The following is an 18,990-nucleotide window of genomic DNA, read 5'->3' as shown; positions in this document are numbered from 1 at the left end:
TAAGGGGAAGACTGAGTTGACTCTGGAGCTCCTGCTGAGAAGCCCCGAGGATGGGAGCCTGGTGCTTCGACGGTGGACCAGCCTGGAACCTGAGCAGAAACTAGTACATTCAGATCTCAGGCTGGGAGGGCATCATGGACCAGGAGGTGGGCCTGGGAGGGACTTCCCGGTTGGAACAACCAGCTCGGGGGGGCCCAGGGGCTGTGGAATAGACTTTTCATTGTGCCTTAGAACCCAGACAGAAGAGCCCTTTGTTGGCCAGGAGGAGATGAGGTTTATCGACACCCACCTGGGTCACATCCACGTGACTTGTAGCTGTAGCTGGGGGCAGGGGGGCAAGCAGGAGTCCTGCACTGACCAGATTTCACTGTGCAGACATGCCGAGGAGGATTAAGTCATTAAGTGGGGGACAAGCACGTAGCCCTCCCTGTATGAGCCAGGCCCTGAGCCGCTCTCACAGTGGCAGAAGGCCTTCTATGCTCTGATCTGCGTGCCTTCTATTTCACTCCCGGTAATCCATCCTCCACACATCCACCCAGGCCAATATCCTTACAGGCAAATCAGACCATGTCATTCCCAGCTTTTAAAAGCCTTCCAAGCTCCCTACTGGCTTCCCCACAAGCCGAACCTGAGCTCCTGAGTATGGCACATGGAGCCCCGCCTTCCTGGGCCACATTCAACTCCCTACCCCTGGTCTCTCTCTATAACCCTCTTCAAGGTCTTCTCCCTGCAAGGCCCTTCCAGCGGCAGGACGTTCTTGCTGCCCTGAATGCCTACCTCTCCCCGTCTCCGATGTTCACAACCCTGGGATCAGAGTCCCAGGACAGCCTGAAACCTCCAATGGCCCGGCCACACCCAGAACAGTGAAATCAGACTCTCTTGGGAGTGGGGCGGAGGTATCACTGGTTTTAAAGCCCCCAGGTGACTTCAGTGCACAGCCAAGACTGATATCCACTGTTCTCTCTTTAACCAACCCCAACCTACTCTCTTGAAGATTCAGCCCAGGTGTCTCATCGAATCATTAAATATTCATTGAGTCGGGCACTATTCTAAGCACTGGATATAAAAATAATGATGATAGCTAATATTTATTGAGCACTCGCCACGTGCCAGACACTGCTCTAAGTGCTTTATATTAAACCATCATTAAACCAGCACAATGCCTCTGTGGGGCAGGTCCTATTATTCTCCCCATCTACACAAAGGGAAACTGGGACACAGAGAGGGGAAGTCACTTCCCCAGGGTCACACAGCTGGTGAGCACTGCCACAGGACCAGTCTAAGCACCAGGCACCTCAGGCCCTCATGTTGTTCACAGGCTGCAAGAGAGAAGTAATAAACAAATAAGCAAATACCAAGTAGGTAAAAGGATATGGAAAAAAAACAAAAGCTGCCCCAAATGAAAGCAGCAAGGGGCCAAATTTAGCCTGGGGGGCAGCGGGGAGGTGTTTCAGGCCATCCCCTGGGAGCAACATTTCAGCAGACACCTGAAGAAGGATCCAGCCAAGCTGGATGTGGGGAAAAGGTGTTCCAGGCAGGGGACCCAGTGAACCCAAAGGCCCAGAAGTGGGAAAGAGCATGACGTGCTCTGGGAACTGTGGGGTGGGCACAGCCTGGGGAAAGAAGCTGATGGGACCAGCACCTTGCGGGCCACCCAACGAATTCAGATTTTACCCTGAGGTCAATGAGTCTTCAGCAAGGCATGCACACTGTCTGAGGTTGGGCTAGGGGAGCCTGGGGAGGCAGGGGCCTCAGGAGGCTGTTGCGGCCATTTAGCAAAAGCCAGAGAGAATCACCTCCTCCTAGAAGCTCTCCTGGTTCCTCACTTCCCATCGAGCTCTGTTAGCGTGTATTATAATTGGCTGTTTACCTCTCAGCCTCCCCTGCCAGACGGGCAGCACCTTGAGGGCAGGGACCAGGTCTAGCTGACCTGTGTAGCCCAGCAGCTGACCAATACTAGGAGCTCAGGAAACACCTGTCATCTGCAAGTGAGGTGAATGGAGGCACCAGGCCGGCAGTGTGCCAAAGAATGCCAAGGAAGGGAAGGAACCAGAAGAGGTCCCTCTGCTCACTTTCTCCTCCATAGATCTGGGGTTTCACAGACCTTGGCCAGAAGAAGAGGATGCTGCACCCCCACTGCCCCCAGCAAAGCCCCTCACCCTACACTCGTGGATGAGCACCTGATGGGAAAGCCGTGTTAGCGCCATAGGTAACGGGCAGTGGCCAAGCCCGTCCCTTCCCCTGACCTCCAGTAAACTCCATTAGGCAGGGCAATGGGGAAGGAGGTGGCCTCAGGCCAGACCCCTCCTAAAACAGCAGAACCTCCAAGTTCCAGGCAGTGCCAGACACTGTAAATAGCCCAGGTATTTAACTGCAGTTTGGGCAGCTGCTCTGGGCTTCCACAGTGAGGGTAGGGCCTGGTCTGGCCTTGGAGCTTCTGTGTTCCTCCTTCTGCCGCCATCACCACCGCCAGGCCCCCCACTCCGAAAACCATGTGATGCCCCACCTCTGTCCAGATCAGATCAGGGCAGAGGCAAAGGGTTGGGAGGCTCAGAGGGGTCACCCAGGTCCCATGGCCAGCAGGTGGCAGAGCTGAGGCCAGGCTTCCAGACTCCCAACCCAGGGCTTTGTCCATGGCACTTTGCCACCTGCCTGCCCTCACTGTTCCTTCAGGAATGTCCTTATCTGGTGGCACTGAAGCTGGCCAGAGCACAAAGCACCATCTCCCAGGCAGGGGCAGCCAGCCAGGTCCTACAGGGACAGCAGGGGCCCCTCCACACCCCCACAGGCCATTCTGTCTCTTTGCTAACAGCACGATGGTTGAGGGTATGGATCCAAATCCTGGCTCTGCTATGTCCCAGCTGTGTGGTCGGTCCTGGGCCAGTCATTTAAACTCTCTCTGCCTCAGTTTCCTCACTATAAAATAGAAACCCCAGTGACAACAGTCCTATGTCCTCAGGTGGTTGGTGGGGGGGAGTTAAATGACTTAATATGCATAGAGAGAGTGCTTAGAACATTCTCGGCAGGTAGTAAAGGCTAATCAGTATAAATGTTAGTAAGAATTGACCCAGAGTCAAGGGACCTGGGTCACTATGCGTGCCTAGGCTATTCGCCAATCCTTCCATGCCTCGGTTTCCCCATCTGTTAAATGGGGGAGTAATTTGTCCCTGTGAGTGGCTCGAGGACAACCACACAATGCCAACAACTATGAAAAGAGCTTGGAAGTTAAAAAGAAAAGTACCTCACAAGTGGGAAGCTTGATGGGCAGGTGACCCCAAGGCAGATGAAGGGCTCCATAAATCACCCCCAACCCAGCAGGCTGCCTGGGTTTTATGGGCGCTAAGGTCCAGGCCACTTTCCTGAACATCATTCAGAATTTATAGACTCTTGTCACTGTCTTTCCCAATTCTTTTATTTAGTTGCTTCAGAAACAAGCCTGGGGTTAATAGAGCTATTGCTGCCCTTCCAGGAAAACACAGCCCATGCTGCAGTCAGTCCCCAGAGGGTGGGCGGGGGCGTGGGGCGGTGGGACTGGCAGCGTGCCCATTCTGGGGCAGGCTGCCTCCTCTACCTGCCAGGGGGGTCAGATGACATCCTGGAGCCCGAGCATGGGAACCAGCCCTCTGCACGTGGGACCCAGTGATGACCTAGACCTCCTGCCTTCTAGGAATTTGAACGGCACTGGGCTCAGCTGGGGGCCTCCTCCCACTTATCGAACAAGGAAACCACAGCAAGAAGCGCCAGCCGAGAGCCTCTGATGAACCTCATCCTGCTTCTGTCACTTACAAGCTATGTGACGTTAGCTAAGTTACTTGACCTCTCTGAACGTCTGTGTTCTGACCTGTAACCCCAGTGACATGGGATAAAAGTACCTACCCTGTCTACTCCTCAGGCCGCTGGGATGAAGAAAGGAGACCATGTGCCCTGGAGGGAACTGGGAAGAGATGCAAGGGGAGGTGTAGCAGAGAGACCAGGAGTGTAGGGCATGGGCTCCCGATAGCCCGGGCTCAAATCCCACCTCAGCCACTTCCTGGCTGGGTGACCCTGAGCAAGTTACTTGACCTCTCTGTGTGTCTCAGTTTTCTCTTTGGTACGCTTTGGATAAGACTATCTAATTCACAAGGTTTTGTGAGGATGAAATAGGAGACTGCCTGCCAGGGCTCAGCAAATGTGGGCAGCTAAGAGAGGCACTGGCCCCAAGGGAGGCTAGTGTGGTCATTAAGGGCAGTAAGAATCAGACATGATTGGGTTTAAATTTTGGCTCAGCCATGCAGTTTCTGTGGGACCTGGGACTCATCCCAGTTGGCCTGGAACTTCCCTGGTTTTAAAACTGAAAGTCCTGCATCCCAGGAATCCCTTCAGTCCCAAGCAAACAACCCCTTTGCTCTTCTGAGCCTCAGTTTCCACATCTGCCCAGAGAGTGGTAATACCCACTTTGCAAAGATAGTGAGGGAACTAATGGAGAGAAAGCATGTCGATCGCAGCACCAGCAGACACTTAATCCACACCCCGGACCAGGCACTGGAGTGCTTTATAGACATTCACTCATTTCATACTCTAGCCATAAGCCTGGGGACTTGGTGATGGTGTGAGCCCCATTTTACACAGGAGGAAATTGGGCTCAGTGGGGAGTGGACTGCCTGAGGTCACACAGCTTATAGGTGCAATTGCTGAGATTTGAACCCAGGCTGCTGGGTTCCTGGGCCTCAATCACTGGGCTAGACTTCCCCTCATATAACAAGTGCTCAATAAATAGTACCAATTAATAAAAACAAAAAAGCATCACCCCCTGAATGATGTTGCCAGTTTGTGTTCTGCATGGGGTGTGAGCTGCTGATTCTGAGCCCATGGGAGGGAAGGGAAGGGTCCCTTTACTTTATACTTGACATTTTCCTAGCTTGAGGGTCCTTAGCAAGGGCAGATGGTACAGAGCCTGGCAAGGGAGCCTGGGCACCCAAAGTGCCACTTTGCAGTGGGTCCATGGAAGCACAGATATGCAGCCTACGCCCCCCTCCCCCCCGGGATAGCTTATTTCCAGTAAGCCAGGCCACAGTAACATCCTCAGGCTCAGGGCCCGTTGCTCACTCTCCTCCCTGCCCCTAGTAGGGGCCGTGCAGAGGCAGATGGCGCAGGGCATTCCTGCTTGTCTCAGAATGCCTGCCTCCTCTCCCCCATGAGAAAGAGAGTGGGGACAGTGAGATGAGCTTCCCAGCCACAGCAGACTGCGTTATATGACCCAGACCCAGGCCATGGCAGTATCTGCTCAGGATGGAGGCAGGAGGCAGGGACTGTGAGGAGTCTGGAGCTGGAGAGGAAGGGCCCGTGGCTATAGTCCCGAGTGAAGCCAGGACACTTTCTAAACTTCTGCTCAGACAGGAGTCTCAGGCCGCAGAGGGCAATGCTCTGCAGCCTCCCCACACCACCCCGTCAGGGATGGGGCTGGATGCAGCCGAACATGCAGGGCCCCCAGACACCGCCACCAACTCTTCTGAGGCCCGCTGGCCTGCTGGGCTCCTGGGAGCCAAGTCCGGCTTGGAGATGGGCCTGGCCCCCAAGCAGCTTTGCCTATGATTGGAGCTGAAACCCAAAGGGTGAGGGTAAGTGCACGAAGGCAGTCCATCGGGACCTCATGGAGGTCAGGACAGCAGCCTGCTTCCAGGGACATGGGAAAGAAGGAGGCAGGCAGGCTGCGAGCTGCCCAGCCTGTGCGTCCACCACCACTCCCCTGTGCCCGCCCTCCTGCCCTGGCCTGGCAGCCCGAATTACAGATACTGGGGGCCCAGTCAGGTACACAGCCCCCACTCTGGGGGCATTTCCAGCTAGCGCAAGGATCCCTGTCTTTCCCTCAAGTGCAGCAAAGCGATTACAGACCTTGAAGGTGTGTAAGGCCAAGAATGCCTCTAGTAACACGGGGAAGCCACCTCGCCCCCTGCCCCAATCCTCTAACCCCGCTCCAGCTCAGGGGTCACAGCATGTGATAGTCTGAATCGCAGACAAGAGTGTGGGCTCAGGAGCCATGCCGTTGAGCCTCGAATCCAAGCTCTGCCTTCTTCTGATTTGCATGACCTGGGCCAAGCTACTTGACTTCTCTGGGCCTCCATTTCCTCACCTATAAAATGAACTCATAACAGTGCCCACCCCACAGAACTAATGTGGGGATAAAACGAGTCCATAAAGCTTACATTAGGACAATGCCAGACCCAGCGTAAGCATTCAGTACCCAGAAGCCATTATCCTGATGGTATAATATCATACCATTCAATCCAAGCATGACCAGGTCATTCCATTAGCCTCTCTGAACCCAGTTTCCCCACCTTTAGGTGGAGACAGTTCTGCTTGCCCTACTTCCTCACTGTCCTGGGGTCCAAAGTAGATAAACATGGCTGCAAGCCGAGCTTGACAAACTATCAAGGGCTGTTGCCTATGTGGAAGGGATGAACAGAATATGTACTCTCATAAATATCAGGTAATATAAACATAATACTCGAGGGTTACGATACAGTGTAAGATAATACTCCGCATTAAAAACCGAGTGGAGAGAGAGACAAGACAGACAGAGGAAGAGGAGAAGAGGCAGAGAGAGGTGGAGTGAGACAGGGATGGCGAGTGAGGCCTGAACTTGAAGAGCAGGGAATCAATGTTGTACTGTAATTTAAAAACCAATATGCAGTAAATAGCAGCCTGGTGCCACAGAGCAGCAGTGGGGCGGGGGGGGGGGGGCCCGGCCTGAGATTACTCACACCCCAAGCTCAGCCAGCCCGCAGCTCAGGATCCGCCGCTCTCTCCCCGCTCAGATTTTATCCTGGAGCTGTCAGCACCTGCCTCCCAATTACGTGCCATAGTTAACATGGCACACGATTTTGGCCCCAGCAGATCCCATAGCTGGGAAATGAGGCTGGGGCCTGGGTTTGTTCCCTAGAGAGAGGGGGTCTGGGGTGGTGCTTTGGTTCCAGGTAGCCAGGTTTTGCAGCAGGAGAAGCCGAGAGGCCCGGGCCCCAGTTGGCTCCCAACCCCTGCTCTCCTCCCGGGGTTCTTAGCCTCTGCTGGCCTTCACTGCCTCCCTGACTCCTGTCCCCTCCTGATGGCCATACACTTACTCCCCATCGCCATCTCACATCCCACCCTAGACACTGACCCCATCATCTATTCCTGTACCCCAACTCCCCCAGAGCTCCCAAAACCCTACCTCATAAGCATCCCTCTGGGCCTGGCTTCTCCCCACTAGAAGTCTTCATTCCCTCTTCTGTGTTCTGGCTCAAGGCTCATTTTCCTGCCCAGATGCTTTCCCAGCTCCTTCAATGTCTCTCTCTGGCCTTCTCTTCACATACAGACCAGGTTGAATGGATGGTCTCCTTCCTGATAGACATTCCCCTTCCTGATAGACGTTCCCCCAGTCCCAGTTCCCCAGTCCTGGTTTCCCAGCCCTCTTAGGACCCCCCAGCAAATCCCACCTCCACCCCCACCCCACGGCATTCAGAATAGCTTCAAAAAAATCCAAATAAGTATGTCCTACAGCCCTACCACTAACTCCTATCCCCTGATGTACTGTGTTGTACAGACCCAATCTGCTTTCCCCTGTGCCATGCTGTGTAGATCCAGTCTGGGCATGCAGACCTGGAACATGACATGGACTCCCCCCACATTGTCCCTCGTTTCCCAGCAATCGGGATCCCAACACCAATAAGGGCCAGGTGGGAGTTCCAGTCCTGAGCCCATCCACCATCTTCACCCAAACCCTCCCCACCAAATTCCCCTAACCCCTCAGCTGAACACAGTGTGGCCTTGAAGTAGAATGGAAACCCCAACTGGACCAGCAACCACTTTGGTAACCTCTGTGCCTCAGTTTCCCCTCATGTAAAATGGGTATCATCATAATGTCCATCCTGCCTGCCTGGTAGGATTGTCGGGAGGGTCCAATGGGATCATGTGAGAGTACTATGAAATTCCCCAAGTTGCTATAGAATTAAAGGGGTGCTTATTTGAAAAGAGTATCAGTTAAGTTGGTCTACAGTGTTCTTCTCCACGCCCTAGGGAAATGCCATTATTATACCCACTATGAATAACCACATCTCATACTTACACAGCATTCACTGTGTGCTGGGCACTGCTCCAAGCACTCTACATATAGTAATCCATTACATTTTCCTAACAACCCATGCGATGGGTACTATTATTATCCCCATTTCGCAGATGAGGAAACCAAGGGACAGAGAGAGGAACCAGCTTGAGTTCACACAACCAAGAAAACAGGACACAGCGTAAACCCTAGGAATGGGGGGCCCAAGTGCACACATGGTCCCTGCATAAGAAGGATGCTGCATCCCCGTGGCTTAGTGTCTAAGTGTTCCCACATAATGCGCCATGTTTATCTGCTACATCCTCCTCTTTGACGTAAGCTGCCCCAGGACAAGGAGCAGGGCTTCCCCCATTAGAGAAGGCTTCTCAAGTGTAGGAACCTGTCCGCTCTACTTGCAACCCCCCTGTTCTCCTTCCTGCCAGCAGTCAACACCCAGATTCTGGCCCTTCAAATGCTGGGCCACCACCCTCTCCCCATTGTGATGGCCCGCACCTGTCATGGGCTTAGAAGCCATGACTGGACAGAGGGTCTGGGATTTATGTCTATTCTAAGGCCTCTCCTCACTTCCCCTTCTCGCCAGCTCAGCCCCTGTGACACAGGTAACCAGGCCAGGAGGAAGATTACATGGTTCCTTTAGGGTCAGCTGTCCCTAAATGGGGACCACAGCCCCTAAATCTCTTCATCCAGTCAGTTTGCATTTGGGTGAGATGGTGAGATGTCAGCTTAGAAATGGGGCTGAAGAGGGGTCTGGGAAAGCGGTGTGAGAGAACATTGTTTTTTCTTTTCTTTTTTTTCAGCGTGAGAGAACATTTCTTAAGTGGTCTTCATCCCCACCACCATCATCATCACGACGACCACCACCACCACAGCCTGCAGGTGTGTAGATCACGTGTGACCTTCAGCTGAGTCCTGCGCAGGCACACACGCACACACAGGTGAGGGAAGGCATGAGAAAGAAGCCAGCCTGGGACCCCCCCCCCGACTCCCCAACTCCACCATGTCCTGGAGGTCATAGGCAGGACTGGGAAAAGTACAGGAGGATCACTCAGATGGTGGATGCAAGGGGGCTGCGTGCGCATGCGGGCTGGAAAGATGATTCATCTTTGCAGCACCCAGCCTGCTGGGCGGCACACAGTAGGCGTTCAGTAGCTGCTTGTGGAACTGCACCGAAATCTGTGAGGACTGCCGACCAGCCAGCCATGGAAGAGGCTGGGATGGAGCATGGCCTGGGTTACCAGATGCTAAACTACCAGGCTTTCCTGACCTGAGGGCTCACGGGGGCTAGAGGGGGCACGCTGCAACAAGTGAAAGGAAACCTCACTCCCAGGGTGGGCAGCAAATTCCAGAACCTACAGCCTCAGGAACACAAAAGTGCAAGCAAGTTGAGGCCCTGGTGATGACCAGTCCCAGTCCTCTCCTGCGCCCTATCCAGCTCCGTGGAAACGAGGCGGATTGGGGTTGGGACACCCATGGGGCTGATTGAGGGCAGCGCTGTTCATTGCTGAACCAACTTCTAAGAGCAGACAGATAGGCAGGAAGGAAGGATCACCCTACAGCCATGCGAGCACACACGCATCCCAGCAGAGGACAGGGTGCTCCTGTGCCAGCTCCAGCACCCCATGCATGCATCTCCTTGGAACCAACTTCCCGTGATTCACTCAGGGACAGAGAGAGCCTCCTGTTTCCCAGAAATGTTCTGTGGCAGGCACAGTGACCGGTGTGAGCACACCATGGCAGTTTTGTTGGGACCATGAACCTTTGCATGGCACCTGAAGTTTGGCTTCTCATCCTGGTTCTGCTACCCCTGTGGTCTTCCCCATCTGAGTCTAGCTCCTCGTCCAAATGGGGAGGAGGGCAACATAGGCACTGCCCAGCTCAGAGACCTATAGGGACTAAAGGAGACCATGCACAGAAGTGTTCTTTGTCAGGCGGCCAGTGCCCTACAAGGGCTGGATGGCATGTGTCTGTGTCTTCGAAGAAGAAGTGGCGGTAGCAGATAAAGGGAGTGTGTGCTAGTGTGTGTGTGTGTGTGTGTGTCTATATGTGTGTCTATACGTGGGTATGAGTGTGTGAATGTGAGTGAGCATGTATGAATGTGTGTATGTGCAGGTGTGTGCGAATGTGCTCATGTGTATGAAGCTGTAAGTATGGGAGTGTGTATGTGTGCATGCACATGTTTACGCATGTGTGTGCGGGAGTGTGTATATGTCCATGAATGTGTAGGTGTGCAGATGTGTGAGTATGTGAGAGTGTATATGCAGGTCTGCTTGTGGGTGTGTGTGCATGTGCATAAGTGCACGTGTGAGTATGTAGGAGTGTGTGTGAGTGTGCGTGTGTGTGCATGTGCATGCATGTCCTGGAGTGAGGGAGGAAGGAGACACTGGCATTCACACTGCAGCCCTGGAATCCTGGTTATTCAAAACTGAACTCAGTAACCTAGTAACGGGATTTGGGGCAGGGTTGCAGGAGTCAGAGGGCATCAAGTGGAAGGAAACATCAGGTCAGCACTGTCTGGGAGAACAGGATGAGAAGGAAGCTGGACGACAAATCACTTCCAAAGCCTGTGTGGCTCAGCAGAAGTATCTTTACTCAGGCAGATTCAGGGACTAATAAATCAAAAGATCAAATACCTGAACCAAAGGGACTTGAGGAGCCTTGGGCCCCATTGCACAAGCGAGGACAGAAAGGGAGATGGGCTGCCCAAGTCACTGGATGAGATCCTGGCAGAGCTGAACAGATAAAATTCATTCCAGGATCCCCTGCACAGCAGGGAGTCTGCCACCATGAGCCCTGGTGCCTTGTGCTGTAAGAGGACCTCTAACCTTTAATCCCATGACCCCAGGTCACCATCTACCCTCCTGCCTTTCTGCCCCAGCAGGACCTATGTGGGTGTAACAATGGCTTCATTAAAGGGGGGGGCTGAATCAAGGCAGCAACTTTGCCCACCCCAAAATCTTCAATACCTTTTCAGAATGGCAGGACCTCATCTTATGGCCCTTGTTGGAAATTTCCAGGGGTTTCCAGGAGCTCAAGCATGCCTTTACCCTCATTGCCATCATCCCAGAGGCTCCCACATCTCTCTCTCATCAGATTCTGAGACCCAAGCTAAAGCCTGAGCCGAGCTCACTCCCCAAGCTCCTCCAAGTCTTACAGGCTGAGTGACCATATATCACTCATTTGGGGGACCAGGAAGAATAATCTAACTGCAAGACCTAGTTTACAGCTACAGTTGACCCTTGAACAACATGGGGACTAAGAGCCCTGACTCTCCACACAGTTGGAAATCTATGTATAGCTTCTGACTACTTCAAAAACTCAATTACAAATTGCCTACTGTTGACCAGAAGCCTTACTGATATCATGGTTGATGAACATATTGTATGTTTTTTGCATTATGTACTGTATTCTTGCAGTCAAGCTAGAGAAAGGAAAATGTTACTAAGAAAATCGTAAGACAAAATATGTTTTCAGTACTAAACTGTATTTGGAAAAAATCCGCGTATTTCAGTACTATACCGTATTTTGAAAAAAATCCGCATACAAGTGGACCCATACAGTTCAAGTCCATGTTGTTCAAGGGTCAATTGTACCCTGAAGTAAGAGCCTCCACAGTCTCAGCTGGGGACCAAAGTGAATCCCCTCCCCTAGTTTTATTCGACTAAAGCTGCCTTAACAGGGCACCAGATCTGAAAGGGTAGGTGAGAAGGAGCGCACTAGCTTTGGGGAAAGGAACAGGCAGTGAGTCTTTGGGAAGGGGAGATAGGATGACCAAAGTGATATTAGGGAACTGAGTTCAAACAAGAAGGAAGACCACTGAGTGCTGGCCTAGGTCAAAGTGGGGTAGAGGAAGGGATGGGTTGGGGGAGATGACCCAGAAGAAGGGCGCTTGGGAGAGACTTGGCGTCCTGCTTCTCAGGTTGGCTGCCTCTGAGCAGGCTGACTGGCGCTCAGCTCCTGCCGGCAGGGGGACTAACACTGGACATGCCCATAGTAAATGCATTGAACTCTAAAGAGCCCAACTTGGGGATTTTGCAGTCTCTCACATTCCAGCACTGTCCTGTTAATACAGGACTGTTGCCAAGGATTCCCAGGGTCTACGGTGGACAATCCCATGCAGGTTAATAAACTATAAGAGCTCAGTTTAGTTACTTAATCCAGCTTCACACAGTTTAAAATCCAAGTCTTGTCTCTCCAGTCTTGGTCTGATCCTCAGGCTGGTCTGGTCCCCATTAGTCTTGGGGTATTCAAGAAAGAAGGCCCAGATCTGTTCAAACCCAAGGCGGCCTGGCCTTCTGTTTGCTCAGAAGCCAGGCCACACATAGCCTCACATCTCCTTTCCAGGACCCCCCAACCCCTCTACACATCCTGCAGCTACAATGCAAGGAAATCACCTGGAAAAAAGTAAAGACTGATAGATCAGGACAAGTAGAGACAATGTCGCTCCTTAAACTTGCTTGCTGCATTTGGACTCAGTGGTTTAAGAAGCCAGTGACCTAGCACATGGCTGTCTCTGCTCTTTACCTTCTTACCTCTTGTCCTTTGGCCCTCTGTTCAAAACTAGCCTTGGGTTTGGGGGTGGTACATCCAACCCCGCCCCCACTTCCCCTCCGGATAAAATGAAGATGCCTCTTCAGGAGGTCTGGAATGGGATGGGGTTTGCATTGCTAGCCTGGTCTCTAGAGATGCTGATGCTGCTGGTCCATGGACCACCCCTGAGAAAGTGACGTGTCACAGTGAATCTGTCCTCATCATCTCCTGGATTCTCCCAGCCTCAGTATAATCCACTTTTTTCTAATCCTGGTCTGTTAGTCCTAAAGCATGCATTCTCAATGGGGACAACAGTGCCCCCAAGGGGGCAAAAATTTGTTCTTGGAAGAGGTGAAAAAAATCTTTCTTTTGGTATACAAGGCACAGAGACACCTGCAGTACATAAACAGATATACATTATACCTGTGGTATTCAAATCCATGCAGGGTGCAATTAGGGAAAAAAATGTCTAAGAAGGCTCCTTGGAGAGGTTCACAGTGAAAAGAAGGTCTAGAAACATCGGCCTAAGGAAAATTCCTTCTGCCTACTCCAGAGCCAACCTTCACTGATGCCTGCCAGATTCCAAAAGTAAATGATGTCTATGTCAGTGTGTCCCTTCCTAGCTGCCTGCCACTGAAGCCACCCAACTGTCTGGCCCACATGCCCTTCTTCTGCAGGTTCTGTACCCTCCCTTTTCCCAAAAGGCACAGCATCCACATGCTGGCCTGTGACTTTATTGGTTAACCCTTGAAACTGAGACATTAGAGCCCACCTTCCACGCCCTCAACCCTAAGAAGTACTACATTTAACATTTTAGTTACTTGGTCTCAATAAGGAAGGGGTCACAAATATAACCCTGAGTGCTAACGGTATTATTCACTGTATGAAGTGCATTCACACAGGCCATAAGCATTAGCAACCTGATTCATCAGTAAGGAAATGAGGCCCCAGAGGAGTAAAGACATTTGCTCCTCACTCAAGTCACACACACAGCAGAGCTGGGATCCCAGACTCTCTGTCTGGTGCTCATTCCACTGTCCCATCTTCTGTCCTACCCCTGAGGACGGTACTGCCTATTTGAGGGGAGCTTATAAACCGGTGGGAGTGAGTGGGCAGGGCAGACAGAGATGCCCAGAGGCAAGGCTGGGCTCGCGGGGTCTGCAATGGAGGCTCTGAAGTCAGCCTCCCCAGGAGGCCAGCAGAACTTGGGAGAGGCATGGGCCCATGGTGGCCACTGTTCCTCACCTGCAGGGCAAAGCAGCACAGAGATGTGAAGTGTGTGGGCTTTGAATTCAAACAGACATGAGAGTCGAGTGACCGCTCTGTTCCGTATTAGTGACCTGGTAGGCCCCTACTTCTCTGAACCTCAGTGTTCCCATCTGGAAGGTAGAGGTAGCAATAGTGGCAAATTCATGGAATTGGGAGAATTCAATTAGATAATAATGTGAAGTGCTTAGCATTGTGCCTGGCACATAATAAGCAACTAAGAAATTGTTTCAAGGGGCTGGGCCTGACAGCCTCAGAAATTTCTCAGAATATCCATTCTGCTTGCTCAGTACCCCACCCATGAAACCTTCCAAATCCCCAGTAACCTCTAAGAATTTAAGAGAAAACAAAATCTGCCTTCTGTGGACTTCTATGGGCTTTTGCTCTTCCTGAAATCCTTACCTCCTCCAAGGAGTCTTCCTGATTGCCCTCACTCTGAGCAGGCTGGACATGGCTACTCTCCCTGGTCCCCATCTTCATATCTGACCACTTGCTCCCTGAAAATACCTTTTCTTAGGCATGCCCATTATGGTGGGACCTCCTTCTCAACTCCTATTCCATTTGGTTCATTAGTCAGACCCTGCTAAATACATACTGGGTCTGAGCCTCTCTACCCAGCTGGGTGTGCCTCCCAGCTACACAGAGGGGACCCAGGTCCAATCATAGGCCCCGCACAGACCCCAGCAGGAGCTGTGCCCCTTCGGTGCGTCTGGACCCGACACCATCCTGGTGAGGCCACTCTTGGGACAGCAAGAGGCAGAAGCAGAGAAGAGAAGGCAGGGGCCAGGTTCTGGGAGAAATTTCACACTCAAGCCTCAGATAGGGAAGGGTGACAGATGACACTTGTAAACCACAGAGCCTGGGCTTCCTGAGCAAATGGGCATGGCTGTAAAAATCTGAAGCAAACAAGAAAGAGAGGGAAGCAGGTGCCACAGTCCCAGAGGTGAAATTTGCTCTCTGAATATCAACTCCCAAAGTTTTCTGGAGTCTTTCAACGATCAATTTACAGGTGATGGCATCAAACCCTCCTGACAGCTAGGTGGGTGGGCAAAGCTAGGGGTATTACCCTCCTGTCTCTGAGGGGCCCTTCCCCCTCCAACCAAACACTCCCCAGATCTGAACAGGGGGTTTGGGGAGCACCAGGACAAACAAAGTTATAACACATCTGTGAGGCACGTGTTATTATTTTCTTTCACCAAAGGAGAACATAGAGGCTCCAGAGGTTAACCAACAAAGATGTGGCAGAGCCAGAATTTGAATCCAGACCCTCCAAGTGTAGGTCCCATTCCATGATATGCTGACTCTATCCCTTCAAATAAGCTGGACCCTAAAACACCAATGGTGTCCTAACAAAAATCACAAAACACCCAAATTGTTGCTTTTGTTGGGGGGGGTCCAATTCCACTTGGCTATCTCTGGTGGGTATTTTGCTATCATCTCTGCTTTCAGTCTGGCGGCCTCCCCCATCAGAATGGGAAGGCACCAGATGCCAATAACGGTGTTCATCTCCACCCTGGCCAGGGGACTTTCTGAAAGGAGAGGCCCTCCTCCACCCGCTGGCTGGAGAGACTTGACAAGCCTCACACTCCGGGGCCAAATCCTCTGGATCCTCGGTTCCACCTCAGAGCTGCAGCTGAGACAAGAAAGCGGATTCCCACTCTAGCCAAACCAGAGCTTGGGTGGCCAAAAGGCTGCCAAGTTTCCCCAGTGGCACCACCTACCTCATCTGCATTTCCTACCCCATCCATCCCCTCCTCAGTCTAGCCTCGGGAAGCTCCCTGCTCACCCGCTCTGAGACCACACTCCCCAGCTTCTCAGATGGCTGGGCCTGGGCAAGGAAGTGGCACCGCAGAGAAGCAGTGAACCTGAGCCCCAGCGGCCGCCGGCGGGCACCCCGTGCAGCCAGCCAGGAACTGCAGCTGAGAGCCGACCTCCCGGAGAAGCCACGCCAGAGGCTGAGACCGAAATGCCACGTTGGCTGTTTGTGTTCCCCTGGGGGAGGGCAGGAAGATAAGTAAAGATATTCCTGAGCAGGAATTAGACCAGAAATTCTAAACTGAGGGCTGGGCAGGGGACCTGAGCAGACGCATGTGAGGAGCTGGAGGAAAGAGACGGACGGAACTCTGCATCCCAGCCAGAGTCAGAAGGGAAAGACGACATCCCAGCATCAGCAGAAGGGCCCCGGCAGCTGGTGTGGTCCACGGAGGCTGACAGCTCCAAGACCAGGCCCTCAGGAGCTTCCTCCTGAGTCCTCCCTGCGTGACCCTGATCCCCTTCACCCTCCAAAGTACCCCACACCAAGTCCCAAGCTGGCTGGGCTCTCCTGTGTGTGGCTGTATGAAGCCAAGGGCAGCAACCAGCCCAGGGCACAACCCCAGGACCCGGGATCCACACTCCCGGTCTCCCCACAGTCCCCTACCTCGGACTCCCCACCATTAGTTCCAAATTGCCCCCCCCCCCCCCCCCCCCCCCCACCACCACAGGGACAACAGCCCACCCAGAACCTCCCTCCCTGGTCCCTGCAACTTCACAGCTCAGAGCCTGGCAGTTTCCTCCCCAGCCTTGCTCCTCCCCTGCCATGGGGGTCAGTTTCCTGAAGCAGCCAGTGCCCTCCCCCAGCCCCAAAAGGCCAATCAGCCCATTGCAGCCACAGCGCCCCCCCCCCCCCACCACACACACACACACACACACACACCACTGTGGCAAGGCAGGGGGTCAGCATCTACAGCCATGCCTAGGACTCCAGCTCCCTCTTCCCACCAAATGTCTGTCTGTCTGTCTGTCTGTCTGTAGTGTCTGTGATTCTCAGCGTGCACTTGGTGTCAGCCTGGCTCAGTCCCTCTGCAGTCTCTGCTCAGGCTCACTCCTCATTCTTTCTCAGTCTCTGGCTTTCAGAGGCTCAGTCTCCCTGGGACTTGCTGCCTATGTCCTTTGTACTGGGGTGATGGGAAGGGGAGCAGGACACCTCCCTGTCGTTGCCTCAGGGTTTGTACACAGCACAGCACTGCCGGCCTCAGAGCAGTCCATCCCTCTCCCTCCTCCCTGCTCAGACCAACCTTAGAACCAGGGCAGGGCTAGGTGGGAGATAGACCTACCAACCAGGCATGGCTAATGCCAGTTTCCATATTGCTTCATCATGCCATTCTGATGCCCCAAGCTGCACACACACAATTCCCCTGATCTCCCTGCCTTCTGCCTGAGGCCAGGACAGGGCCCTGAGCCCGCCCTACCTGCCTCCCCAAACTGCAATGATGCCTGCCTTCCCTCCATCAGCGCTGAATCAACCCCTCTGCACCCAGCTCTACCCCACCCCACCCAGCCCACAGAGCGCAGGAAGCCGTGGCGTCCGACCCAGCCCCCAGCAATAGCTCCAGCCAGGCCTCTCATGTGGGGAGATGCAACAAGAGTGGTCTGGCAGCAAAGTTCTCCTGCTGCTTGCAACGCTGCCATACGTCTGAGGCTCCCGTCTCTTCCTCCTGCTCGCTGGCCTCACTCGGACCCACTCTCCTAGGTCCTCGCCAGAGTCTCACCCCCACTCCCGGGGAAAAAAGAAAGGAAAGGAAACCTCCCGCGATAAGGATGGGCGAAAAGAGAAGGTGTCCGCACGAGTGCCCGGGTGACGAGTGCTCAAGTGAAAAAGAAAGGGATGCAAAGTTCCCGGGTCCCCCCCACCCCCGGCGCGTTCAGCCCTGCGCCGAGCTCCCGCAAACACCCCGATCGCGGAGACGCGGTGGCGGCGACCACTCACCTGGGCGAGGCAGCATCTATCCCCGGCTGGGAGGCTCCGAGGCCGGCTCCGCGGGGCGCCCGGGCTCCCCGGCTCGGCCACGCATCCTTACCCCGCCCGAGACAGGCTCGAGCTAAGCCCTCCGGCTCCGGCGAACGCAGGCAGATGGTGGCCTCGGACGTCCACGCGGGGAGAGCCCTGAGCGGCTTATTCTGTTATATCCATGGCATTTAGCGAAAAGAAGGGAGGAAAAAGCACAACTTGTTCTCTTCTCTTCCAGATTAAAAAACAAAAAACAAAACAAAAAAAGATGATCCCCCCCCCCAGGAAGACGCCGGTAGGATTCTCCAGATCGAAGAACCCCGGGCATTCCCAGGGACCTCGGGCATCTTGGAATGTGGGGTGTCTTCAAGTTCAGACGAGCCAGCCGGATTGTGCGTGTGTGAGTGTGTGTGTGTCTCAGCTAGAGCGAGCCAGGCACTCACACCCACACGCACACACACAAACACACTCCCCCGCACTCCCCGCGTGCACACTGCCCCCCGCGCGCGCGCACACGCGCGCAACCGGACACACACACGCACAGCGATCACACGCACAGATCCGGGAGGGAGCTGGGCTGGCTGCGGAGGCAGCGCGGGGCCCGCGGTGGAGAAAAGCCCAGCGGCGGGAGGCGCCCGGGAATCCCGGGCCGTGCGCACTGTCCCCGCCGAGCTCGCCGGCGCGGCAGCCCCCAGTGGCGGCCGGCGGAGCTGCAGGAGCCGGGCCCGCCGTTCAGCGCACCCCCTTCTGCGCCGACCTACACCGCCGCCGAAACCCCAGGGATTCGCGGTCCCGCGGGGGTGGCCCCGCGACCGCCAGAGCGGGCCAGCGGGCCCCGCACGGAGGGCCGGGCTACGAGCCCCGGAAGCCGGGAGGGCAGGCTCGGCGACCCAGCGGCGCCGGCAGCCCCTGCGCAAGGCGAGCCGGGCGGCAGGGGCTGCGCCGTCGCAGCCGGCGCGGGTGCTGCCGCCTCACGTGCGGAGCGCGCCGTGCAGCCTTCAGCCCGCCGCCTGCAGGACAAAAACCCGCCGCACCGGCCCCGGGCTGGGGGTCGGGGCTGGGAGGGTCGCGCCCACCCAGCCCCGGGCCCAACTTCGAGTCCCGCATCCTGGCGAGGGACCGGTGAAAAACGAGCGCCCGGAACACGCACACACAGACTTAGACTTTCCGTGAGTATCACGGGGATCCGTGAGGTGTGCAGTGGCGCCAGCAGTTCACACAGCACCTTTGCAACTCTTTCCTGGTCTGATCCTCCCAACAACCCTCATCTGACATAGGAGGGAACTGAGGGCCAGAAGAGTAAAGCGACTTGTCCACGGCACGTGGCAGGTAGTCTCTACTCCAAGCCGAC

The 18,990-nt window shown here is 54.3% G+C and overlaps 1 protein-coding gene across 1 annotated transcript in view; it reads right to left on the bottom strand.

Annotated features, from left to right (window-relative positions):
• The window catches only part of LRFN2 (leucine rich repeat and fibronectin type III domain containing 2), a 192,195-nt gene extending 174,097 nt beyond the window's left edge, over nt 1-18,098 (bottom strand). Inside the window, exon 1 of the mRNA XM_025862247.2 lies at nt 17,619-18,098. The gene's annotated coding sequence lies outside the window, so the exon portion shown is untranslated. The remainder of the gene's footprint in view (nt 1-17,618) is intronic.
• Nucleotides 18,099-18,990: the final 892 nt, after the last annotated feature.

This window comes from Callorhinus ursinus, unplaced genomic scaffold (assembly GCF_003265705.2).
Source record: "Callorhinus ursinus isolate GAN/ISIS: 27379988/994484 unplaced genomic scaffold, GSC_fseal_2.0 scaffold59, whole genome shotgun sequence".
NCBI classification, from domain to species: domain Eukaryota; kingdom Metazoa; phylum Chordata; class Mammalia; order Carnivora; family Otariidae; genus Callorhinus; species Callorhinus ursinus.
The sequence above is the reverse complement of the archived record's forward strand: the minus strand, read 5'-3'. Positions and strand labels throughout refer to the sequence as shown.